This window comes from Furipterus horrens, unplaced genomic scaffold (assembly GCF_987537825.1).
Source record: "Furipterus horrens unplaced genomic scaffold, mFurHor1.1.pri manual_scaffold_13, whole genome shotgun sequence".
Lineage (NCBI taxonomy): Eukaryota > Metazoa > Chordata > Mammalia > Chiroptera > Furipteridae > Furipterus > Furipterus horrens.
The window spans coordinates 52,497,756-52,504,839 of NW_028327183.1; the positions used below are offsets into that span (position 1 = coordinate 52,497,756).

The following is a 7,084-nucleotide window of genomic DNA, read 5'->3' on the forward strand; positions in this document are numbered from 1 at the left end:
TACAGGGTTTGTTTGTTTGTTTTTTTTTTCTTCGTTTTTAAACAGTACTGTAGATAACTTTGAAGCATTGTTTGTCTGAATCAGGTTTCATGCAACCAAACAGCACTAGGAAGGTTCCTCATAAGTTTTATATTGGCATCATGTTTCCATGTTGCGCGATCTTTATGTATCCGGGTTTTTTTCCAGATCCACAGCACTGCGTATGTCTGTTGCTGAAGGTATTTCACCTGCACCACCTATAGGGTTTACAGAGATTGCATGAGTCAGCAGTATCATGTGTTCCCAGCAGGTCACTCTTCCGAGATTTGATGTAGAAAATTAGGAAGAGCCTAACTTTCTGGGTCTTGATTCTTGCACTGGCAGTAGTTGTAGAATTGACCTGACTCTGAGTTGGCCCAGAGAATGTCATCTGAGTTCAGCTGTCGGCCTGCAGAAGGACTGCCTTTCTCAGTGACAGGCTGTTTTTATATGTCAGGGATAGTTTTTCAGTGTCTAAATGACCAATGCAAGGACTGCCGGGCTAATCTCCCTTTGGTTTATACAATAATGGAGGCATTTTTTCTAACTTTATTTTCATCTTGGGTGTTATATTTATGGTGTGGGTTAGTATATAAACAGTTTTGGACCCTAGAAGTGTAAAGACATGAACAACTTTTATGTGTGTCTCAGTGTTCTGTTCCGTGGGGGCTGTTTGGTGCAGAAATGAACTCGGCAGTTTTTCCTAAATTTGCATTCCTGCTCCTTTCCACCTAGTAAAGGTTATGAACTCACTAGTTCTCATGAAAAGTCTTAATGCTGTGAATTTCAGGAGACACTGAGATTACTCCAAGTGCACCTGGGAATAGCATGAATTTTCTTCCATATTTAAAACAGAGGGCAATACTATTGGAGGGAATCTCTGGCTCTATTCCTGCAATAGGCCAGGTGCCTTAATGTCTGGAATTGCATGGGTGATGGTCACTGGTTGTATCACCATAGGGGTTATCACCATAGGGGTCAGGGGACACTGTGAGTGCAACAGAAACACTGGCCTAATAGGTGCTGGAGGTGACTGCAGCCAACTAGAGTGAGTTTGCCCCTTCTGAGCTTGAATCCAGAAATGTTTCTGAGAGACAGTGCAGGATCAGTGTGTACACAGATCACAGGATCTGCAGGAATATTTATCTCCTGTTGATTCTGTCATTGTCCTTGAATATCATGAAAAGGGTTTAGGCATGTGTCCAGGTAGCTGAGTTGGTTACAGTATTATCTCCTGTTAACCCAAGGCTCTCATTTCGATATCCGATCAGGGCACATAACATGGAGCAACAAAATGAATGCACATGTAACTGGAACCAGAAATCCAGATTTCTGTGTCTCTCTTTTTCTTTCTCTAAAATCAATATAGTTTCTTAAAATGTGTCTGGATTTCTCTGGTCCCTCAGATGTTCATATCAGAGACACTGATGCCCTAGTAGAATGAAAAAAAGTGTATCTGTTTGAGGGATTTTGCTATTTTTATCCAATCAGCAGTTCCATTGGTTTGAGTTACAGTAGTCCCTCTCTATATCACAGTTCACTTATCACAGCCTCACTGTATTGCATGATTTAAAAAAATATTATATTTAATTATTTATCGCGGATTTTTTGCTATATCGCGGGATTTTGTGGTACTGTATATGTATGTTGTTAAAGTTATGTAGGTTTAAGAGTGTAGAATATGTTTAAGAACATAAGTAGTGTTTATAAAAGTGGAAAAGGTTAATAAGGGAGTGGGAAAGGTTAATAAGTTACTGGAAACAGTTTATAAGTGTGGGAAGGGTTTATAAAGTCTTAAAATATATATAAATACTAAAACAAATGTAAGGTTCCTACTTCACTGATTTTCACCTATCACAGGGAGTCTAGAATGTAATACCTGCAATAAGTAAAGGAATCTTGTATTTTTTCTTGAAAGATTTTATTTATTTTTATAGAGTGGGGGAGCAAGAGAAACATCAATGTGTGTGTGTGTGGTATACATTGATCTGTTGCCACTCACATGGCCTCATTAGAGCCATTCTCAGGCATATGCCCTTACTGGTAATCAAACCCCCAACCTCTTCGTCCATAGACCAGCGCTAATTCTACTGAACCACAGCAGCCGGTGCAGTTTCACTGAGCTTTTCTTGTAGGCTGTGTTTGCTGTCTGTGAGGCAAAGTCTCATTCAGAGTGTATGATTTTTGGATTGAATATTTAATTGATAAACCAATTTCAAAATGAGTTGCACATATTAATTTTTAAAACCATTTTTAAAAAACTTAATTAGTAGACATACTTCAAGTATAATATTTGGTCAGCCTTCCCCTGTACATGACAGTGAAACCATGACCATTGTCATAATATTGACCGTTACAGGGAATTTACTTCATAGGCATTTTAATCTCAGCCCTGCACAGATCAGTTGGTAAACGTGATTGATACTCCATTGTAGTAAATAACTGCGAATAACGGTGTTTTTTCTGCTTGTGTGTACGTTGCTTATATATTTGGAGTTATTTTTTAATGATGTATTAGTAGCTTATCAGTTTTTGCAGAGGAATAATATTTTCTTTGAACATATCCCTATGAATTTATTCAAAATGAATATTTCTAATTTCTGACTTTCAAGCTAGTTAAAATATTTGTTCATAATTCTTCATGTGGACATAAATTTCAATAACCTTTGTCAATAATTCAATGCACAGTCTGAATGTAAAGTAGGTAAATGTATAAGTTACACATATTAGCAATTTGTAATCTAAACTATTATCATTTTGAATTCTCCAACAGTCTATAACAGGTTCAGTTTATCCAAATCTTTTATTTTTCACTTTTTCTTTAGCATTGTTCTGCTACTTCATTGTATTGTTTTAAGGATTGATGGTGAACTTTTTCTCAGATATGTATTTGCTCTGTGTGTATCTTTGCTCAGTGTCTGGTCCTATGTTCTATTACATCTGATAGGAGTTTTGGCAGTTTTTTATAACAAACTGACAACTAATTTTAATGCATGTTACAATGTCACTGATTTTTGGCATTTCTTGCTTTATTAAATAAATGGTATTTTCTTATTGGAGTAATGTTTTAATATTGTGTACTCTTTAAGCTTTACACCATGCAATGGATGCATTTCATTTTTAACATCTGGTATTAACATTCTTTATCAGTTTAAAATACTGAGTTTTTCACAATACAGTACGCTCTGTTTTGTATTTTCTTTTCTTTTTCTGGTCTGCTGTCAAAGGGGGTTCATGGCTTGGAACAGGTTTGTAAAGGAGAACAGATGGTAACAGGATGTGTAGGGTGGGTTCAACTCTGAAAGCTCAGAGCAGAGATAATAGGAGGGCAGTGCTCAGGCACCCTGGGTCTGAATTTCAGATTATAAACTATTGGAACTCAAAGTGAAATTACTACAGGACAGAAACCAGCCTGGAGTATGTTTATTTGGGCCGAATACGTGAAACACAGGAAGGATTTCGGGTGGAGAAAGTAACGAATTAGCCTAGGCAGTGATCTGTTTCGGCTCCCTGCAGAATTTACAGGAAAGCAGTGAGTTAGCCAGGACTGTTGTTTGGTCACACGGATGTCAGAGAACAGGGGACCTTGGAGACAGGATCAGGGGGTAACTCGGGTCGAACTGCTGCTGCCCACTGCTCCCCTGCCTGCAAATCTCCTCGAGACCCTTAGCGTTTAGGAGCAAGTAAAAGGTTCCAGAAACAACCTCTAGCGCCGCTGTGAAACACTCACTGGGTCACGTACTGAGTGGGGACCAGAGAGGCTCAGCTGAAGCTGCTGTTTCCATTGGTACAATTACTATGATTCTCCCCCTAATTCCCTGAAACATCAAAGCACTCACCGTCTGCCATTCAGTCCTCCAGGGTAACCACCTTGTATTATATTTAAAAGGTATTATTCATTTTCCAGAGAAGGGAAGGGAGGGAGAAAGACTGAGAAAGAAACATTAGTGTGAGAGAGAAACATCGATTGGTCGCTACTAAATGCTCGCCAAGTAGGAACCAAATCCACAAGACAGGCTTGTGCCCTGAGCAGTAATGTATCCATGGATCATTCGCTTTTTATGATGATGACCAATCAACTGACCACACTGTCAGCACAAAGGGAACCTCCTTTATTTTTTTATTTTTAAAATTTTTTATTTTTTGGCAGAGCCTGGTAAGACTTTATTTTGGGGGAAAAACAAAAACAAAACACTTGATATGTCTTTTAGTCAGGGGCATGGGTGAAAGGCCGTCCCCCAGGCAGTAAACTCCCCCACCCCAAGGGGAGCTGAGGACTGGGTGAGGTGGGGCTTCTGGCGGGCCTCCTGTGCTCTCCACTCTCCTGCGCAGCTCCTTTCCCACTGGCTCGGAGAACAGGAGGGACTGCAGCAGTCGTTTACTTGGACAGGAGATCAGATGAATCAGGCACCAACTTCCCATTGGGGGTCTCCATCTTCTTCACAACCACCGTCTTGGATGAGCTGGTGCTGGTGTGGCTGAAGAAGCCAGAGCTCCCACCAGAGCCAAAGCTGGCCTGGAAGCCCATTCTGTAGTTGAGGGTCCCATAAGCTGGGCTCAGCCCACTTGAGTAGCTGGTGGTGGTCTTGGTATGGATACTCACGTTCTGCATCCCAGACTCCAGCTGGTTCTCCTGGCCCTCCGGCAGCTTGCGGTAGGTGGCGATCCCCACATCCAGGGCCAGCTTGACGCTCGTGAGCTCCTGGTATTCACGCAGCTGCCGGGCCATGTCCTGCTTGGCGGTTCTCAGAGCAGCTTCCAGCTCAGCCACCTTGGCCTGAGCATCCTTGACGGCCAGCTCCCCTAGCTGCTCGGCATCAGTGATGGAGGCTTCCAGGGCAGCCCTCTGGCCTTTGAGGCCGTGGATGTGGCTGATGCTCCGGGTCATCTCAGAAATCTCTGTCTTTGTGCGACATAGGACATCCCCATGCTTCCCAGCCAACATCTGCAGCTGTTCATACTTGATCTGGTACATGGTCTCAGCCTCAGCCCGGCTGCGGTTGGCGATCTCCTCGTACTGGACCTTGACCTCGGCGATGATGCTGTCCAGGGCCAGGGAGCGGCTCTTGTCCACGGACAGCACCACAGATGTGGCGGAGATCTGGGACTGCAGCTTATGAATCTCCTCTTCATACAGCTGCCTGTAGAAGCTGATCTCATCGGTCAGCCCTTCCAGGCAGGACTCCAGCTCTACCTTGTTCATGTAAGCTTCATCCACATCCTTTTCTTGATGAGGACAAATTCATTCTCCATCTCTGTGCGCTTGTTGATCTTGTCCTCGTACTTATTCTTCAAGTCCTCCACCATCCCCTGCATGTTGCCAAACTCCGCCTCCGGTCTTTCTCCTGGGACAGTGTTTCTAGCTGCCGGCGAAGGTTGTTGATGTAGTTCTTGAACATATTGTCCATGTTACTGCGAGTCGTCTTCTGCTGCTGCAGGAGAGTCTACTTGGTCTCCAGAATCTTATTCTGCTGCTCCAGGCTCCACACCTTATCGATGAAGGAAGTAAACTTGTTGTTGAGGGTCTTGATCTGCTCCTTCTCCTGGTTGCGCACAGCCTGGATGTTGGGGTCCACCTCCAGCTTCAGGGGACTCAGCAGGCTCTGGTTCACTTGGACGGCTTTGATGGACCCTATATTCCCCGCTCCGCCGAAACCTCCAGCCAGATTCATGTTGGCACCCAGGCCAACCCAGTAGGCGCTGCCCACCTGGGAAAAGTCTAAGGAGCTGATGATGGGCCCACTGAGAATGAGTGGCTGCTGAAGGTCTGGGGGCCAGAGGTGAACACCTTGTACGTTGTCTTCTGGGTTATCCTTGTGTACATGGTGGAGGCCGGAGTGGAGGCAAGGAGGCCAAATCTGACAGAGGTTCGAAAAGGAGCCAAAAAGCTGCTGGGGAACCTCCTTTTGGATGGAGCTACAGTTTGCCTTTTCCATTGACCACACCTTGGAGTTCGACCCTCTGCAGGTCTTGGTAATTTGGGCTTGGTCTCTGCACCTCCACCACCATTTTGGGTGTCAGCTGGTGATTCCATTTAGTCTGGTGAATTTCATGCCTTACTTTGACTGCGACACTGACATTCACCCTGAAGTGGATGGGCCAGCTGGATGTGAATGGTGAATCTTCACATTCAGGAGGGATGCAGGAGACCTAAAGAATCCCATTCTCCATATCAAGTGATCACCTCTTTTTCATGCAAGGGACCCCACTACCCAGAATATTCTGTCTCTACATCCCTACTGAGTGTATGAGACAATTAAACTCACAAGTGTTCCCTGCAGGCAGGACCATGTTTTGGAACCAGGTCCTCTTTCATAATCTTCTGTTTTTATTTTTGCACGTCAAACCTTTGTTTTCAAACATAGTTCTTCTGAACACAAGCCCTCACTACAGTGCTCAGCATCTTGGGCCACAGCTAAGGCCTTTATACCATATTTCAGTTAGTGGAGAGAAACAAGTACACTTTTTAGACACAATCTAAGAAAAATTAAATGAAGTCATTTTAAAGAGAATAATAACCATGGTCACAACCTAGGTCCTCTAAGCACAGACCAGGTATTAGGCAAGTATCACCATTTGAAATCCACACATCGAATTCTAACATCAACATTATTCTGTAGTTTTCAGATTGTTTGCATGCCTGATTATCTCAACCTTTGTATTTATAGTATTTTATTAGCATGCTTTTAAAGAGTTGCTGCTTTCACTAAAGCCATCAGGAAGATTTAACCCCCTCCTTTATCAAAAAGGTGTTAGTAAAATTACCCTGCAGATTCCATTTGTAATTCATGCTCTATAATGTTGAAAAATGCACATCCAGCAGTTGGTGTAAAAACATTAAGATTCACAAAAACACGGAACAAAACACTGGGTCTTCATTCTCTTTAGTTCAAGGGTATCAAAGCTCTTAGAGTGAACATAGGAAGGTCCAGTGTGCTCATACAGTGATCAGAAGAATAATACTTCAGACAGGTATAGAGGGATCATGGAGGGTGATATTAGGCTGCCCCAAAGCAAGTGGATATGGTTCCACCCTATAATTTATTTCCTCAGAATATATTCCATG

At 43.0% G+C, this 7,084-nt stretch overlaps 1 pseudogene; it reads right to left on the reverse strand.

Annotated features, from left to right (window-relative positions):
- Positions 1–4,396: 4,396 nt before the first annotated feature.
- LOC149995290 (keratin, type II cytoskeletal 8 pseudogene) lies at positions 4,397–5,236 on the reverse strand (annotated as a pseudogene).
- Positions 5,237–7,084: the final 1,848 nt, after the last annotated feature.